The sequence below is a fragment of the Tursiops truncatus genome, chromosome 14 (genome assembly GCF_011762595.2).
Source record: "Tursiops truncatus isolate mTurTru1 chromosome 14, mTurTru1.mat.Y, whole genome shotgun sequence".
NCBI lineage: Eukaryota > Metazoa > Chordata > Mammalia > Artiodactyla > Delphinidae > Tursiops > Tursiops truncatus.
In genome coordinates this window covers 7,782,106-7,801,079 of record NC_047047.1, presented here as the reverse complement: position 1 = coordinate 7,801,079, position 18,974 = coordinate 7,782,106, and the positions used below count along the sequence as shown (strand labels likewise).

General features: G+C 49.1%; 1 protein-coding gene across 11 annotated transcripts in view; it reads left to right on the top strand.

Moving 5' to 3' along the window:
- INPP4A (inositol polyphosphate-4-phosphatase type I A) overlaps window positions 1-18,974 on the top strand; it is a 148,516-nt gene that overhangs the window by 55,898 nt on the left and 73,644 nt on the right. The gene's annotated exons all lie outside the window — the stretch shown is intronic.

Sequence of the window (18,974 nt, the reverse complement as noted above, 5' to 3'; positions counted from 1 at the left end):
TTCCTCTCTCGTGTCTGTGGTGCTGACTGTGAAAGCTGGGCATGGGCTCAGGACTGAGGAGCCAGAGCGGGCACTTGTAATGATTGTGGCTGGTGTTGGAGAGGGAAATACTGTTTAGTGTGTCTTGAATCTGAAATGTGTTCTTCCAGGAGGTCCTGAAAAGGGACGGAGGGAAGAAAGTAATGTTCCAATAAACACTGTGAGATTAAAATGGTATTTGTGAAAGTGCTTAAAAATCGAGGACCTCTACAAGTGGACAAGATTGTGCTTTTTATTGATATGAGCATGTGTTCGTAGCTTGAATTACTGTGCCCAGCGCTCTGTGTTGCATTTGGGAAAGAGACTGGACTAGTGAGACCCACCTTCCAGTCCTGACTTCCCTCCGCAGCTCACGACCTTAGAGAAGCCTCTTTAGCCCTGTGAGCCTGGGTCCTGTCTGTTGGATGCCGCCAAGCAGCGAGCGAGGTCACCTGGACGGGCGTTTTCTACCTGAGGTTTTCTTTCCATGAGGTTTTCTTTCCTCACCACCAGGTGAGGCAGGTGAGCGGCCGGGGTGTGGGTGGAGGCGCCCTGGGCTCGGTGGTTCGTGGTCTCCTCCTCTCTTGACCTTCTCGCGCGTGTCGGAAACGTTAAGAGAAACTTGATCCTTTCCGTGAATCGGCAGCAGATACAAAGTCCAGGGGGAGCCTAACACCGGAGTGATGCGTGGGAAAGACATACGGCTGCCTCTTGATTTCATGTAAAAGAGCAAAACAACATGTTGCGGTGCCTTGGGGGCGGCCCTGCCGTCCGGGATCCCTAGGTCCCCGCTCACAGCCCCGGGAGTGTCGCCACGTCCCCATGCCTCTGCCCGGTTCAACAACCCCCTTTCTGGGGAGCGGTGGCCGCCGGCTGCTGTTATCTTGACCAGCTAGCTGCTGGGTAGAGCTCAGTGGCCATTGCAGGCATTCCTGCCTCAGGCCAGGCAAGGGAGGGAGTGGAAGGTGTGGCCCCGAGAGAGCTTTGAGAGTCGCTCCACGTCACGTCTGGCCGATGGTTTCTGTTCCGCAGCCCCGTCTGTCACGTTAAATTAAGGTAAACTCGAGTGCATTTGTGTCGGGGTTCTGTTTGTCGTTCTTTTGTACATCTCTTTTAGTTTTAGTAGTTTAAGAGCGCCAAGAAAAGAGTTTATACCTAATTTATGTTTACGTTATCCATTTTAAATAATATAGAAAACAACAAACGCTGGGAGTTCTTTGACTTTCTGAAGTTTAAGAAGGACTTGCCATAGGGTCTCTCCATTCAGCTGCTAAAACCTGTGACTTGAGATGATTCTGTCCAGCCTCCCCCTCCCCCCTCTCTGTGGGAACTCTTCCCACCAAACTCAGGTGTCAGGGTGGCCCCCATGCTACAGTGTGCTCCCTCCAGCCGGGGGGGGGACCTGGCCCAAGCGAGGCCCTTGGGTCACCTTCCCCGGAAGAGAGCCGGGCCGGAGACGCGGGGAGGATCCATGCGTTCAGCCTCTTCAGTGGCTCCGGCTGGAGACTTGAAAGTGGGGCGCTCGGCCCTGCTGTGTGCACAGGGTCGTCGGCAGAGTGGGGGGATCACGTGGGCAAGCAGAGGGAGCCGAGAAGGTCAGACACGGGGCGCACAAGCCAGCTCAGCCATTTTCCTGTCCAGCTTTTGTAAGTCGGCTCAGAACCTTTATGAAGACGGGCTTCTCTGTTTAAGCTCACCTGAATCGGACTCTCTGACCTGCAGCACAAGGTCCTGTGTGTCAAGTGTGGTTTTCTGGCCACGATAGGGGTGCCCAGAACCCGCCCTCACCGTGGCAGCCCCGTCGCTGAACCCCCAAGGGCTGGGGGGAGGGGCAGCAGAGTAGAGGGCGTTGCTGCAGCTGGGGTGTGGGCCCCCGCCGCGGGAGGGCGCCCCCTTTTGGCGCCGTGACCCTAAGGAGCCTTGAGCAGCTGTGGCCACACCCGCGTTGGCCGTTCCCTTCGCTGAATGGACAGACCTCTCCCAAAAGGGAGGAGGACAGACACAGAGTCAGGGGCGGCTTCCGCCCTGGTGGCTGGAGGAGCTCAGGGTCCGGCCTCCAGGTGGCCAGCTCCGGGTAGGGGGAGGTAGAGTTAGGCACCAGGCCAGGCCCCACAGCCTTGGGTTTGGGTGGAAATGGAGAAGAGAAAGAGTCTTAGGCAGTGAACAGGGCACACGCAGCCCAGCACTGGGGTTTAGAGCGCCCCCCAGCCCCGGGCACCCAGAGTTCTCGTCCAGCTTTGAGTGAGTGCCTGGGGGTGGGACCTCTGCGTCTGTGACGACACGTGCCTTCATGGAGCCCCACCCGGACCTAAGCTGACCCACAGGTCACGGGGAAGCCCTTGTCCTGTCCCCTTTGGCTCTCGGTCCCCTGGGAACTGCATGTCTTCATTGACAGTGGGAATTGGTAAATACTGGATGGTTTCCTCCGTCCTTTGCACACCTGCGTGGAAGTTTCTGTGGAATGGCTGAGAGACCAACACACAGACGAACTTTCAGTTAATTATGTGAGGGCTTCGAGTGGCCAAGTTGACAGAGGAGCACGCCGTGAGGCTTGTCACAGCTGTGGGCCTTCTGGGATAGAGAAGAGGGCATTGTCCCCAGCACTAACGGGCGGCCCTCACAATGGACTGTGGCACTCAGGGTCTGCATCATCTTTGTTCATGGTGTCCTGGGGAGCTTATGCGATGATCAGATGACAGATGAAGCCCGGTGCGTGGGAGTGAGGAGTGACACAAAGGACACTGAGTCGATTCATCCCAAGAAAGAGCCTTCAGAATCCCTGGTTCCAGCACCCCAGGCACCCTCAGAAGAGGTTTCACTAGCACCAGAATGGCCCTCAGAGGGCCCACCGTTCATGTTTCCGCTCTGTTTCTTGTGATGCGTTCCCCGAGCAAGCCTCCTTGTCCATCTCTGTGTCCCTGAGACCTGGTCCACAAGAGACCTGAGATGGTCGGTTGATAGAGAAGAAAGCGCAGGAGGTGTAGAAGCCAGAGAGGGCAGGCACCTGCGGAAAGCAGCTGGAGGGTGGGTGCGGGGGGAGGGAGGCTTGTCGTGGCAGAGAGACCACAGCTGCTGCTCGTGGCGCGTGCGTACCAGTAACACGTGTCTCCTCTCCCGGGAGTGAGCCCCCAGACCTGCGGTGCTCTCACAAGCACTTTGAAGCAGTTTATTCAGGGCACCTTAGCTTCAGACTAGTTCCTGCTGAAATTCCCCTGAGGGTTCGTGGTTTGCAGGCGAGTCACAGGGGCTGAGCTGCAATTCTAGACCGGGCTGTCCCCAAGACCCCCTGGAGGAGCTGGTTTTTAGGAAGGACACACAGGAAGCGAGAGAGCTGCCCTGTCGTCCAAAGAAGGGCAGCCTCACAGAGGGCAGCTGGCCGGGGAGGTCTCAAGAGCGAGGAGGCCAGGGCGGGAAGGGTCACAGGCTCGCGAGTGCTGCGTGGGGACAGACAGGGGACTGCAGGGATCTCTGGGGAGGATACCGCCGGCACGAGTCGCTGATGCACTGGGTGTGGGTGTGAGAGGAAGAGGAGTCCAGGCGCTTGCACTGATCTTGTTTCTTGGCCGGAGCCAGTGCAAGGATGGAGCTGCCATCGACTGAGGTGGGAGAACTGAGGGGCAGGGGGATCGGGGCTGCGGCCGGAACGGTCTGGGCTTGTCCTGCTCAGGGCACCGCCCTGCCTGCTGTCCCCCCCCCCCCCACTGTCCTTTAGAGCAGTGCTCCCCAACCTTCTTGGCACCGGGGACTGGTTTCCTGGAAGACGGTTTTTCCACGGACCAGGGTTTGGGGTTGGGCATCAGGGAGAGGGTGGTCCGGGAGGGTGACGTGGGCAATGGGGAGCGGCCGATGAAGCTTGGCGCCCGCCCGCCGCTCACCTCCTGCTGTGAGTCCGGCTCCTAACAGGCTGCGGACCAGTACGGGTTGGGGGGTGGGGGACCCCTGCTTTAGAGGAATATCCACGGCCCACCCAGTGCCTGACTCTTCCCACTGGAGTCCAGAGATGTGCACTGAATCTGGGTTAAGGCACTAAATTCATTAAACTAATGAGGCAGGTTAGTTAATTAAATCGGGTGAACTCATTGCCACGCTACCTGTTCAGTGTCACTGTCAGCGAGCGGGACTTGGGGGAATGGGAGGACGCAGGAGGTGACAGATTGATTGTCCCCTGCCGAGCGCAGGCCCAGTGCAGCCCTGGGTCGGCCTGTGTCTGCAGGTGAGACTGTACAGCAACTGCAGCACATTTCTTACTATCCTGTGCTTGCCTTTCTAAGACACATCATTTTCCGGCGGTTAAGTACCAGCAACACTGAAATGATGTTCTGCAGCTCGCTCACATGTTAGGCCTCGTTCTTGGAGGCCCAGCCCAGGCCCGAGGCCCTCCCTGCACAGGGGCTAGAGCAGGAAGTGGGAGAGAGCTGGGTCCAAGGGGAAGGAGGAAGTGGCCTCCCCACAGGCTTTCTCCAGTACAGGGGGGCCTGGGGCCACCCTCTGGAGAACAGAATCCCAAGGACGTCCAGCCCGAGGCACAGCCCTAGGGGTGGGGGCAGGGCCTCCTTCCACACTCCCCTCTGACTGGGGCACCGTGGATTCCTCCCACCAGCCGTCGTGTCCTCGTCTTACAGGCGAGGAAACCTCAGCACAGGGAAGGCGCCCTGTGGAGGTGACATGGCTCATAGTGGCTGACACCAGTGCCCGGGCTCCCTCACCAAGCCCCACCGCCTCCGGGAAGGGCCCTCCGTTCACACATTCCTTCCCAGCAGCAGCCTGTAAGCCCAAATTTTAGGGACGTTATTAGAAAATGTGCTGACTATAAACTGAAGCACGTGGACCTGGGGGAAGAGCTGCGGTTGGAGAACCCAGGGAGGCTGCGGAGTTGTCCATGGGAAGAGGCTGAGCTGGAATGAAGGCCTTCCCGGCTCGCAGATGCTCCAGGAAGAATGTAGTGTGGACCCAACACGTGGGAGGTTAGGAAAGCCCAGGAGGGAAACTCAGCGTGTCACACGGAGGCCTTTGGTGCCAGGCCCTGTGTGGGCTGTCATGTGTTTCTCTGTGTACGTGCTTGCTCCTCAGGGCATCCCCTGGTGGTCGTGCTGTTATTCCTCTTTTACAGATTGTGAAACTGAGGCTGGGAGAAGCTCAGTAGCTCTGTCACTCGTGCAGGAGGAGGGGTCTGAGGTGACATTAACTGAGCAGGTGCTTGGACTCACGGACCAGCTCTGGGCCTCTGCCGGTTGACCCAAGCATCCAGGTCCCAGAAGGGCAGGTGTCGAGAGCACTGTGGACCAGAGTGTCTGGGGCCTGGTGGGAGACACGGGTGGGGGGGGCGCACAAGCCAGCTCAGCCATTTTCCTGTCCAGCTTTTGTAAGTCGGCTCAGAACCTTTATGAAGACGGGCTTCTCTGTTTAAGCTCACCTGATTCGGACTCTAACCTGCAGCACAAGGTCCTGTGTGTCAAGTATGGTATTTTGGCCACGATAGGGGTGCCCAGAACCCGCCCTCACCGTGGCAGAGAATGGGGCGGGGGCCAAGCCCAAGGCCTGCCTGTGTGCCCCCTCAGAGCCCTCCCAGGTGCCCTCCGCCCTGGTCTCTGTTCCCGGGGCCTCTGGCCTTTCCCGCCCAGTTAATACCTGAGCCTTTGCCACAGCCAGCATTCCTGGCTTTTTGTGGGGATGAGTCATATTTGACTTTGTTTACAAAATTAAGATCTTTCCTAGGCAGTTGGCTTTTTCAAACAGAAAAAAAGGAAGCCCTGCTTGCTTCCACTATTCTTACGCATTTTTTTAACATCTTTATTGGAGTATAATTGCTTTACAATGGTGTGTTAGTTTCTGCTGTATAACAAAGTGAATCAGCTATACGTATACATATATCCCCATATCCCCTCCCTCTTGCGTCTCCCTCCCACCCCTCTAGGTGGTCACAAAGCACCGAGCTGATCTCCCTGTGCTATGCGGCTGCTTCCCACTAGCTACCTATTTTACGTTTGGTGGTGTATGTATGTCCATGCCACTCTCTCACTTCGTCCCAGCTTCCCCTCTTATGCATTTTAGGCTGGGGAGAGGCACGGGGGTGGGGGGTGGGGGTGGGGTGGAGCATCCAGTGGGCAGGGAAGTCCCCAAGGTGAGCAAATTAGAATAAAGGAGCCCTGACCCCCAGGGCTCCGCCTCCTGCCCCGCCTCCTGGAACCCACCCTGTGCTCTGCTCTTGGTGGTTCCTCCCCAACCCACGGCTGGTCTGGGCTTTGCATCAGGTGGTGGAGGTTTCCGTAGTGTAACGTCTCTTCTGTAAGCCTCCTCGGCAGCCTGCTCGTGATTTCTGCTTCAGGGAAGGTGTGGTTCCCCCCACCCCGGCAGCAGGCTTCTCTGACCACAGCCGTCCCGTCACTTGCCTTGCATCAGAACTTGATTGACAGCACTTACATTTCTGAGTCTTCCCAGAGAAGCACACATTCATCCGTTCCAAATATAAGCCAGAGGCATTTTCTGCTGCCATTGGCTGTTGCTCTGGAACATTCGCAATCCGGGCCTTCCTGGTCCTTGCCCGTATGCCGGCTCCTCCTTTGCTGGTGGCTGACCTGGGCAGATGCCCGGGAGCTGTTTGACACTGGGCGCTCTGAGCCTGCCCTCTGGCCAGCACCGCCTTCTCCCTGGAGTGCAGCCTCCAGTTTGCTGCTCACCCTTGCCCTTGGCCGTTGCAGAGACACCGCTCCTGTTTCTCTGTGTTGGCCTTGCCCATCCCTCTTCCCCCAGCTGCCATGACTCTGCCCATTCCATTTATGTGATTGGCAGCTGCCCCCCAGCCACTGTGTGCCCGCCCCCAGGTTTGTACCCACGCCATGGAGTTTGCACCCACGCTGTTGTCATTCTCTTATTTGCTGGGCTTTAAGGAATTGGTGGCCCTGAAGTCCCCAGCGTATCAAGTTTCCTCTTGGGAGTAGACCAGGGAGCCCTGGGTGGCCTCAATTCCCAGTGGACTCCAGGGAACCCCTGGGACCAGAGGTTGATTTTGGTGGCGGTGGTGGGTCCCTTTTTCTCTCTTGGTTGGATTAACAGCTCTGAGGCCACCTCAAAGAACTTGCTTTCTCAACTAATATTAAGGCCAGCCTCCACCTTAGGGTCTGTCTGGAGTGTTGAGGCCCAGGCCTCGCCAGGGGATATCGGGTGGGAGAGGGGCAGGAGAGAAATCAGGGGGTCCTGAGCCTGACCTGGAGTTAGAGGGGGAATGACAGATTTGTCTGGTTGACTACCTGCTAAAGTGGATTTTTTACTTCTCTGTGCTCCTCTCATTTTCTGGAACTCTTCCTGCCACATGTGGGTGTTTTTCTCATGAACTGGGCTACCTCATCCAGAGCACAAAACATCATTCTTTCCCAAGCATTGTGCAGTAAGTTTTTTTTTTTCTTCTTCTTTTTTTATTATTCACTCTTTTCCTTTATGATTTCTTCTATGGTATTTAAAATCTTACAAGGGGAATTGCTGGGTCATATGGTAACTCTATGTTTAACCTTTTGAGCAACTGCTAGACTTTTCCAAAGTGACTGCACCACTTTACAGTCCCATGAGCAATAGATGAAGGTTCTAATTTCTCTGTATCCTCCCCAACACTTGTTATCATCTGTCTTTTTTTTTTTTATCATAGCCATCTTGGAATGTGCAAAGTAGTATCTCATCATGGTTTTGATCTACATTTCCCTGATGACTAATGACATTGAGCATCTTTTTTCTTTTAATTAATTAATTTTTATTTTTGGATGCATTGGGTCTTCCTTGCTATGCGAGGGCTTTCTCTAGTTGCGGCAATCAGGAGCTACTCTTCGTTGCATTGTGCAGGCCTTTCATTGCGGTGGTCTCTCTTGTTGCGGAGCATGGGCTCTAGGCGCGCGGGCTCAGTAGTTGTGGCACATGGACTTAGCTGCTTTGCGGCATGTGGGATCTTCCTGGACCAGGGCTTGAACCCATGTCCCCTGCATTGGCAGGTGGATTCTTAACCACTGCACCACCAGGGAAGTCTCCACTGAGCATCGTTTATTAGCCATTTGTATATCTTCTTCGGAAAAATGTCTCTTCAGATCCTTTGCCCATTTTTTTCTCTTTCCACACACACACACTGTATTTTATTTTTACAAGAGATAAATAAACTAACACCAAGCATTGTAAATGGATGACCACAACAAAAGCAACAATGATTGCAATTACCAAACACAAAACACACTCACACTACGTCATAATATTGACATTCAGCCCAGTAATCCTCCACTGTAACAGCTCCTTTACTTTGCAGTGAAAATTGATTTGTATATTTTTTGCCTCTGAGTCCTTGTGGATTGTTTTTTTGTTTTTATTTAATTCAAACAGAAAGTCACAAAAATTATAATCATTCTCATCAGTTCACTCAGTCCCATGTAATTAATTTTTTTTCATCTTGATCTTTTGTTAGCACTTTTATGAATTCATCAGTTTTCCATTAGAGTTCTGAAAATGCTTATTCATTCAGTTCAGCAGTATAGTCAGTTACCAGAAACCTGTACTTGTCAGTCTTTTCCATGAATTCCTTGAAGATGAAACCCTTTTATAGGAACATTTCTGCAAAAGCATCAGAGTACACCCAGAATTGTCTGTAAGTGACAAAAGACTTAAAAATGACCATGGTTAAAGATTTGATGAAAGTTCATAATAATGTAATTGACAAGGAAATTTAGTTATTTCTGAGATATACATTTTAAAGTAATAACTAGAATTATGACTTATAACATTATACCAGAACATATAAGATTTTTAGAAATTTCATGTAATGTCTGAAACATTTATATTAACATATTTCCATACAAATAACCTAAAGAAAGTTTAGTATTAGTTGTATTTTTGTTATTTTTTTATACTGCAGGTTCTTATTAGTCATCAGTTTTATACACATCAGTGTATACATGTCAATCCCAATCACCCAATTCAGCACACCACCATCCCCACCCCACCACAGTTTTCCCCCTTTGGTGTCCATACGTCTGTTCTCTACATCTCTGTCTCAATTTCTGCCCTGCAAACCAGTTCATCTGTACCATTTTTCTAGGTTCTGCATACATGCATTAATATACGATATTTGTTTTACTCTTTCTGACTTACTTCACTCTGTATGACAGTCTCTAGGTCCATCCACGTCTCAACAAATGACTCAATTTCATTCCTTTTTATGGCTGCGTAATATTCCATTGTGTATATGTACCACAACTTCTTTATCCATTCGTCTGTCGATGGGCATTTAGGTTGCTTCCATGACCTGGCTATTGTAAATAGTGCTGCAGTGAACATTGGGGTGCATGTGTCTTTTTGAATTATGGTTTTCTCTGGGTATATGCCCAGTAGTGGGATTGCTGGGTCATATGGTAATTCTATTTTTAGTTTTTTGTTTGTTTTTGTTTTTTTGCGGTATGCAGGCCTCTCACTGTTGTGGCCTCTCCTGTTGTGGAGCACAGGCTCCGGACATGCAGGCTCCGGACGCACAGGCTCAGCGGCCATGGCTCACGGGCCCAGCCGCTCCGCAGCACGTGGGATCTTCCCGGACCAGGGCACGAACCCGTGTCCCCTGCATCAGCAGGTGGACTCTCAACCACTGCGCCACCAGGGAAGCCCTATTTTTAGTTTTTTAAGGAACCTCCATACTGTTCTCCATAGTGGCTGTATCAATTTACATTCCCACCAACAGTGCAAGAGGGTTCCCTTTTCTCCACACCCTCTCCAGCATTTATTGTTTGTAGATTTTCTGATGATGCCCATTCTAACTGGTGTGAGGTGATACCTCATTGTAGTTTTGATTTGCATTTCTCTAATAATTAGTGATGTTGAGCAGCTTTTCATATGCTTCTTGGCCATCTGTATGTCTTCTTTGGAGAAATGTCTATTTAGGTCTTCTTGGATTGGGTTGTTTGTTTCTTTAATATTGAGCTGCATGAGCTGTTTATATACTTTGGAGATTAATCCTTTGTCTGTTGATTCATTTGCAAATATTTTCTCCCATTCTGAGGGTTGTCTTTTGGTCTTGTTTATGGTTTCCTTTGCTGTGCAAAAGCTTTGAAGTTTCATTAGGTTCCATTTGTTTATTTTTGTTTTATTTCCATTACTCTAGGAGGTGGATCAAAAAAGACCTTGCTGTGATTTATGTCAAAGAGTGTTCTTCCTATGTTTTCTTCTAAGAGTTTGATAGTGTCCGGTCTTACATTTAGGTCTTTAATCCATTTTGAGTTAATTTTTGTGTATGGTGTTAGGGAGTGTTCTAATTTCATTCTTTTACATGTAGCTGTCCAGTTTTCCCAGCACCACTTATTGAAGAGACTGTCTTTTCTCCACTGCATATCTTTGCCTCCTTTATCATAGATTAGTTGACCATAGGTTTGTGGGTTTATCTCTGGGCTTTCTATCTTGTTCTATTGATCTATGTTTCTGTTTTTGTGCCAGTACCATATTGTCTTGATTACTGTAGCTTTGTAGTATAGTCTGAAGTCAGGGAGTCTGATTCCTCCAGCTCCGGTTTTTTCCCTCAAGACTGCTTTGGCTATTCGGGGGTCTTTTGTGTCTCCATACACATTTTAAGATTTTTTGTTCTAGTTCTGTAAAAAATGCCATTGGTAATTTGATAGGGATTGCATTGAATCTGTAGATTGCTTTGCGTAGTATAGTCATTTTCACAATATTGATTCTTCCAGTCCAAGAACATGGTATATCTCTCCATCTGTTGGTATCATGTTTAATTTCTTTCATCAGTGTCTTATAGTTTTCTGCATACAGGTCTTTTGTCTCCCTAGGTAGGTTTATTGCTAGGTATTTATTCTTTTTGTTGCAGTGGTAAATGGGAGTGCTCCCTTATCTTTCATATTTTTCATCATTACTGTATAGGAATGCAAGAGATTTCTGTGCATTCATTATGTATCCTGCAACTTTACCAAATTCATTGATTAGCTCTAGTAGTTTTCTGGTGGCATCTTTAGGATAATCTATGTATAGTATCATGTCATCTGCAAACAGTGACAGTTTTACTTCTTCTTTTCCAATTTGTATTCCTTTTATTTCTTTTTCTTCTCTGATTGCCATGGCTAGGACTTCCAAAACTGTGTTGAATAATAGTGGTAAGAGTGGACATCCTTGTCTCATTCCTGATCTTAGAGGAAATGCTTTCAGTTTTTCACCATTGAGAATGGTGTTTCCTGTGGGTTTGTCATATATGGCCTTTATTATGTTGAGGTAGGTTCCCTCTATGCCCACTTTCTGGATAGTTTTTTATCATAAGTGGTGTTAAATTTTGTTGAAAGCTTTTTCTGCATCTATTGAGATGATCATATGGTTTTTATTCTTCAATTTGTTAATATGGTGTATCACATTGATTGATTTGCGTATATTGAAGAATTCTTGCATCCCTGGGGTAAATCCCACTTGATCATAGTGTATGATCCTTTTAATGTGTTGTTTATTCTGTTTGGTAGTATTTTGTTGAGGATTTTTGCATCTATATTCATCAGTGATATTGGTCTGTAATTTTCTTTTTTTGTAGTATCTTTGTCTGGTTTTGGTATCAGGGTGATGGTGGCCTCATAGAATGAGTTTGGGAGTGTTCCTTCCTCTGCAATTTTTTGGAAGAGTTTGAGAAGAATGGGTGTTAGCTCTTCTCTAAATGTTTGATAGAATTCACCTGTGAAGCCATCTGGTCCTGGACTTTTGTTTGTTGGAAGATTTTTAATTGCAGTTTCAATTTCATTACTTGCGATTGGTCTGTTCATATTTTCTGTTTCTTCCTGGTTCAGTCTGGGAAGGTTATACCTTTCTAAGAATTTGTCCATTTCTTCCAGGTTGTCCATTTTATTGGCATAGAGTTGCTTGTAGTAGTCTCTTAGGATGCTTTGTATTTCTGTGGTGTCTGTTGTAATTTCTCCTTTTTCATTTCTAATTTTGTTGATTTGAGTCCTCTCCCTCTTTTTCTTGATGAGTCTGGCTAATGGTTTATCAATTTTGTTTATCTTCTCAAAGAACCAGGTTTTAGTTTTATTGATCTTTGCTATTGTTTTCTTTGTTTCTATTTCATTTATTTCTGCTCTGATCTTTATGATTTCTTTCCTTCTGCTAACTTTGGGTTTTGTTTGTTCTTCTTCCTCTAGTTCCTTTAGGTATAAAGTTAGATTGTTTACTTGAGATTTTTCTTGTCTCTTGAGGTAGGCTTGTATAGCTATAAACTTCCCTCTTAGAACTGCTTTTGCTGCATCCCATAAGTTTTGGATCATTGTGTTTTCATTGTCATTTGTCTCTAGGTATTTTTTAATTTCCTCTTTGATTTCTTTAGTGATCTCTTGGTTGTTTAGTAACGTATTGTTTAGCCTCCATGTGTTTGTGTTTTTTTATGTTTTTTTCCCTGTAATTCATTTCTAATCTCATAACATTGTGGTCAGAAAAGATGCTTGATATGATTTCAATTTTCTTAAATATATTGAGGCTTGATTTGTGACCCAAGATGTGATCTATCCTGGAGAATGTTCCGTGTGCACTTGAGAAGAAAGTGTAATCTGCTGTTTTTGGATGGAATGTCCTATAAATATCAAATCTATCTGGTCTGTTGTGTCATTTAAAGCTTCTGTTTCCTTATTTATTTTCATTTTGGATGATCTGTCCATTGGTGTAAGTGAGGTGTTATAAAGTCCCCCACTATTATTGTGTTACTGTCGATTTCCTCTTTTATAGCTGTTAGCAGTTGCCTTATGTATTGAGGTGCTCCTATGTTGGGTGTATATATATTTATAATTGTTATTTCTTCTTCTTGGATTGATCCCTTGATCATTATGTAGTGTCCTTCCTTGTCTCTTATAACATTCTTTATTTTAAAGTCTATCTTATCTGATATGAGTATAGCTACTCCAGCTTTCTTTTGATTTCCATTTGCGTGGAATATCTTTTTCCATCCCCTCGGTTTCAGTCTGTATGTGTCCCTAGGTCTGAAGTGGGTCTCTTGTTGACAGCATGTATATGGGTCTTGTTTTTGTATCCATTCAGCAAGCCTGTGTCTTTTAGTTGGAGCATTTAATCCATTCACGTTTGTGAATGGATTGTCCATTTTATTGGTATAGAGGTAATTATCAATATGTATGTTCCTATGACCATTTTTCTTAATTGTTTTGGGTTTGTTTTTGTAGGTCCTTTTCTTCTCTTGTGTTTCCCAGTTAGAGAAGTTCCTTTAGCATTTGTTGTAGAGCTGGTTTGGTGGTGCTGAATTCTCTTAGCTTTTGCTTGTCTATAAAGCTTTTGATTTCTCCATTGAATCTGAATTATATCCTTGCTGGGTAGAGTAATGCTGGTTGTACGTTCTTCCCTTTCATCACTTTAAGTATATCATGCCACTCCCTTCTGGCTTGTAGAGTTTCTGCTGAGAAATCAGCTGTTAACCTTATGGGAGTTCCCTTGTATGTTATTTTTTGTTTTTCCCTTTGTGCAGTAAGTTTTAACTTGTGGTTGTAATTTTTATTTTATTTATTTATTTTTTAAATATTTATTTATTTATTTATTTCTGTCTGTGTTGGGTCTTTGTTGCTGCGTGTGGGCTTTCTCTAGTTGCAGAGAACGGGGGCCACTCTTCGTTGTGGTGCGCGGGCTTCTCATTGCGGTGGCTTCTCTTGTTGTGGAGCATCGGCTCTAGGCACAGGCTTTAGTAGTTGTGGCGTGCGGACTTAGTAGTTGTAGTTTGCGGGCTCTAGAGCGCAGGCTCTGTAGTAGTGGCGCACGGGCTTAGTTGCTCCGCGGCATGTGAGATCTTCCTGGACCAGGGCTCAAACCCGTGTTCCCTGCACTCGCAGGCAGATTCTTAACCACTGCACCACCAGGGAAGCCCCTGTAATTTTTATTTTCATCGTAAGCATTTATTGAGTGCCTGGAAAGCACCAGACTTTAGTCAAAGTAACTCACATTAGCTGCTATAACAACCACCTACCCCCCAGTCTCCCACAGCACAGGTTTATTTCTTAGTCAGGTTAAGCTCAACATAGGTCGTGTGTGGGGAAGTGGTGGGGTGGGGGCTCTGCCCGCCCCACAGTCTGGGGACCTAGTTTCCTTCCACTGAGTGACCCCACCTTACCCTGGGGCCTTGGAATTGCCCAGCAGGCCCCTGCACATAGCAGGGAGTCCAGGGAAGAGGGGATCCCATGACCACGTCACTGTCCGCATCTAAGCGGTTGTACATCCTTCTGCAGTGGTCGCACGCCGCTGGAGGGACCAGTCCGTCAGTGAACCTGGTGGCAGGTGTGGTCTGCATGGACCTTGATGGTTTGTTACTCGGTAGGTGCTGGTTCGCCCCCTCATCTGTGTTTAGGCTTGAGCTAGGCGCCCAGGAGGGTAAAGCAAGGACTTTAGGTCGAGACACAGGTGCTGGCTGGCTCTCCTGCTGCCACACAGGAAGTGCATTGTCCTGAGGTGCAGACCGCCTGGTGGGTTAGCAAGCCTCTGTGAGGAAAGGTTAGCAAACTCTGGTTTGGCTGCATGATGTCCGTAAGCCAGTACTCGAGAGCCAAGTGCTGGCAGGAACGGAAGGGCTGCTTTGTTCAGGAGGCTGCTAACCTGGGGAGATGGGGGACTTGTGTCCAGAAACCAACTCCAGAGATTCTGCTCGACCATGAAAGTTTTTAAAGAAGAATCATTTGGGGAGGGGCTCAGAGTCTTCTTTCTCTTCCACCTTGTGCAGACTTTCTTCTGATTGGCTGGTGGTGAGGTGACAGGGCAGTGCTCCAGGAATCTGGTGCTCAGCCAGAAGTTACCATCCTCCACCTGGGTGGGGTCTTAGTTCCTGCAGAAGAACTCAGAGATATTTTGTTATATATATACCTTGAGGGGGAACCAGGACCCTGCCCCAAGGCTGCACTGTTGTGTCCTGACTGCTTCTCCCTTGTCTCTAGTCCCTCCCTTCCCTGATGAGCAGCTGTTTGAATCTGCCCTTTGGAGCTCCGGGAAGGTCAAGGAGGCTGAATGAAGCCCATTTCCTACAAACAAGAAACAGGGGACACAGAAAGGACTTGTACCCAGCAGGGCCCCACCGGGTCCTGCTCCATTGCAGAAGGGCTGTTGGCTGGAGGGGAGGCTTCCTGCAGGAAGGGGCAGCTGTCTCTCTCGGGTTATAACCAGTGATTTTCGGTGCCAGTGATCAGTGTGACACCTCATCCATCAGTGACCGTGGCCGTCCTGGATTGGGGGCTTTGAGAGAAAGCGCTTCCTCTTTCTGACTCGTGAAGTAGCCGCCTCCTCAAGGGCTGCTCTGACTCAGCTTTCGTCTGACCTTCCCTCTTGGAGAGCAGAGCACTGGGAAGGGTTGCCCTTGGCCCGTTTGCTGCCCACAGCAGTGACAGCGGTAGGGTGGGGAGGGCTGGGATGGCAGGGAGAGAGCCAGTGGTACGGGGGCTTCTGGCTTTGGGTTGATGCCAGTAGCTCATCCTTTACCTCCACTTGACCTTGAGGAAGTCACCCTGCCTGGATTTCCATGCTCATCCATGCAACTCCTTTTTAAGATGATTTTGAGAAGACCCCAGTGTTCTGACAGATACCAGTGGAGCTGGCCTCCCCCCCTCAACTCCTGCTCAGCAGAGGTTACTGAGCCAGAAGGGCCTCCAGACCCCTGTCAGGCCTGAGACACCTTGTTCTGTGGAGGAGGAGGGCAGGCCTTCCCGAGACCGGTTCCTCTGGAAGCTTCCGACAGTCATTGGTGACCCTCAGGAACCCCACGAAGCCGTGTGGGTCATAGCGTCCTCTCCGTGGCCTTGGTGATGCTCCCTCGGCCACATCTCCCTGCCCCCACTGGGCAGCAGGACGTCATCGGCTTTGCTGCTGATTTGATGGAAGGGGTCACACGTCTCCCACAGAGTCAGGAGCCGAGGCAGTTAGTTTCATGAGTTACTGCTTCTCTCCTGCCCCGAAGAAAAAAATTCCAGTCTCCTCAACAACTCCCACACCCTCTCTGTCCTCTTTAAGTCATTTTTCTTGCTAATGAGCTCTGGCCTTCAAATGGGGCTAGGAGGAAAACCAGGGAGCTTGGGAATATCTGAATCCTCGGCGAATTACCTTCAATTAATGAGACTAATAACGGGAAGTCTAGTTCAGCCGTGCAAGTCAGCTTCGTGTTCTGGGTCCTGATGACTTGAATCGCAGATCCTAATTAGATGCCCCCAAATAACCATGAGGTGGCTTCTACGGTCCTCGTGAACTAAAAGCTTCTCTGATCTGCGAATTCTGTTACGTGTAAAATTAGCCTGTAGATGTTCCCCTTCAAGCATTTCTGTCCCCAGAGTCTCCAGGGGAAGGGATGGGCTGGTGGGGACCCTGCAAGGGCAGGCGGGTGCGGAGCCTCCCTTGGGCTGGCGGGATGTCGGGGTACAGATGTTGTCCTCCGTTAGGTGGCATGTCTCCACTGTCCCGAGTGAAGGGGGGCGACAGCAGCTCACTAACAAGCTGAGCAGGGCAGCCAGGAGGGGCGAGGGGATGCCGGGGACACGCAGGGAAAGGTCATGCTCCGGGTGCCACCTCTACCTCTGGCGTGGCGGCAGCTTTCAGTGACGCGGGAGGATGGCAGTAAGCTGAGAAAGACAACGTTTCCCCGTGGCCACGCCCCCAAATGTGGCCGTCGTCTTGGTGTGGTCTCCTGCTGGCTCTGTCCCGTCTTTTTAAACGGCTTTAACCAGAGAACAGGTAGAACATTTCATTAAAGACACACAAGATGCAGAACTGACATAAACACTTTTTCATGTTGTGTCGTCTTTATTATAGTCGTTAAAGGAACCAGCCTTTTTATTGGGTATAAAGATCATTTCATATACAGCTCAGTGCATTTCCCCACGGTGAAGCGACTCACGGAAGCAGCGCCCGCAAGAGGAGGCAGCACCAGCAGAGCCCGCAAGCCTCCTCCCACCCTCCCCCGTCAGTCCTGCCCCTCAGAGACACCACTGTCCTGACTTCTGACACCACAGACTCGTTTGGCCAGTGCCCGAACCTCACAGAGGTGGAATCGCCTAGAACGTGCTCTCGTGGGTCTGGGTTTCCCCCTTGACATTGTCCCTAAGAGTCATCTGTGTTGTTTTGTCCATTCTGCTGTTGATGGACACTTGGATTGTTTCTAGTTTTTGAATATTATAAATGTTACTGCTTTAAGTGTTGGTTTTTTTTTGTTTTTTAGAGTTATTTTTTTATTTGGTCGCACTGTGCGGCTTGCAGGATCTTAGTTCCCCAGCCAGAGATTGAACCCGGGCCCTGGCAGTGAAAGTACCAAGTCCTAACCACTGGAATTCCACCAGGGAGTTCCCAGCTTTAAATGTTCTTTGCAGCTTTTTTTTTTTTTGGTGACCCTAAGTGTGCGTTTCCGTTAGCAATTGCACTCTGAGTTACACACCAGGTCACGTTCAGTGTGGGTAGGTACTGCCAGTTTTCCAGCATCTTACACTCCACTAGCAGTGTATCGGGGCCCCATTTATTCTGTCCACATCTTTGCTAGCACGTGGTACTGTCTGTCTGTTTCATTTTAGCTATTCTAGTGGGTACGCAGAGGTATCTCATGGTTACAATTAGCATTGTCCTGATGACTAATGAGGTTGAAGGACTTCTTCTGTGTGTTGCCTTTATTATGGTCATTTTAACACCCATAGGTAGTGTTTCTTATAGATGTCCCAGAATGCACTTATCTGCAGCTGGGCATTTAGATTGGTTCCAGTGTTTGTCATGACAAGCAGTGCTACAATTAGCATCTCTGGACCACTGGCCAGAATTTTGTTATTGTTTACAGATTCTGATAAATAATGTCAAATTGGTTTCTGAAATGCTCGAACCTCTCTAAAATGTTATCAGCAGTATAGGAGAGCCCTACAGAGTTTCCCCTAGTTCTGCCAGCAAAGCACATTCTCATTAGAAGAACAAACAAACCTCTTTTAGACCCTCCTTTAGGTAACGAAAGGTGTATTTAGCATTGCTTTCCTCATTATGATTGAGTTCGGTCACTTTTCCAAAGTATTTCCTACCTGTATCCCTCTTTTATGAATTCATACCTTTTGCCACTTGCATTTTTAGTGAGTTGTTTTTTTTGTCAAGTTGTGTAAACATTATTGTAAAATACAGATATTAGTACTGCAAGTACTTTCCCGGTCTGTTCCACTGCTATTGCAATAGTTTTGACTTGTGCGCCTTTTGATGTCAGCAGACTGGTGAGTCTTTCCCATGGTGACTTCTTCGGGGCCTCCCCAGCCAGGCTACTGCCCTCTCTGCTGAGGTGCCCAAGGCCCCCGGGTGCCCCAGTGGGAAGGGGAGGAACACAGCCTGCAGGGGGTGTCGGGTTTGTCTGAGGGCTGTGCACACTGATCCTCCTGCCGTCTCCACCACGGACTCCGGAAGTTTCAGACGCTCTCGCTCTGGGCCCTGCGGTCTGCCCTACCACCCCCAGCAGTGCTGGACCGAGTCGGAGCCTGGGTGGTGGGGTCCGCGGGAAGGCGCGCAGGGGCCAGGCAGCAGCGGTGGGCTGGGAGCTAGGTGGCGTTTGCAGAGCCCGCTCCCGTTCTCGCACATTTGCTTCCCCCTGCAGCCCCGTGAGGTGGGTACAACCACCTTCATCTTAGACACCAAAAAGCAGAGCCTCAGAGGCACCCAGGTTCTCCCAGGGCCTGACAGTTCTGAGCAGGAGGCCTGGCCTCGGGCTCTTTATCTCCTCCTTTCCCTGAATCACATCCCAGCTGCCCAGCAGGCCCTTTAGGCCTGTCCCCACTTCCCCTGGATCACCCCAGGGCGGGGGAGAGGAATGGGCACTTTCTGCTTCTCATCCTTCGGGGCTTTGGGCAAAACCTTTGTTTTTGAGCCAAAAGGTTAGATTGGGGTGTGAAGCTCAAAGGAACATGTAGTAGCTCTTGGCTTCCCCACATTTCTAGGCATTAAAATTATAACATATATCAGTACATTATAATAAGCATTCT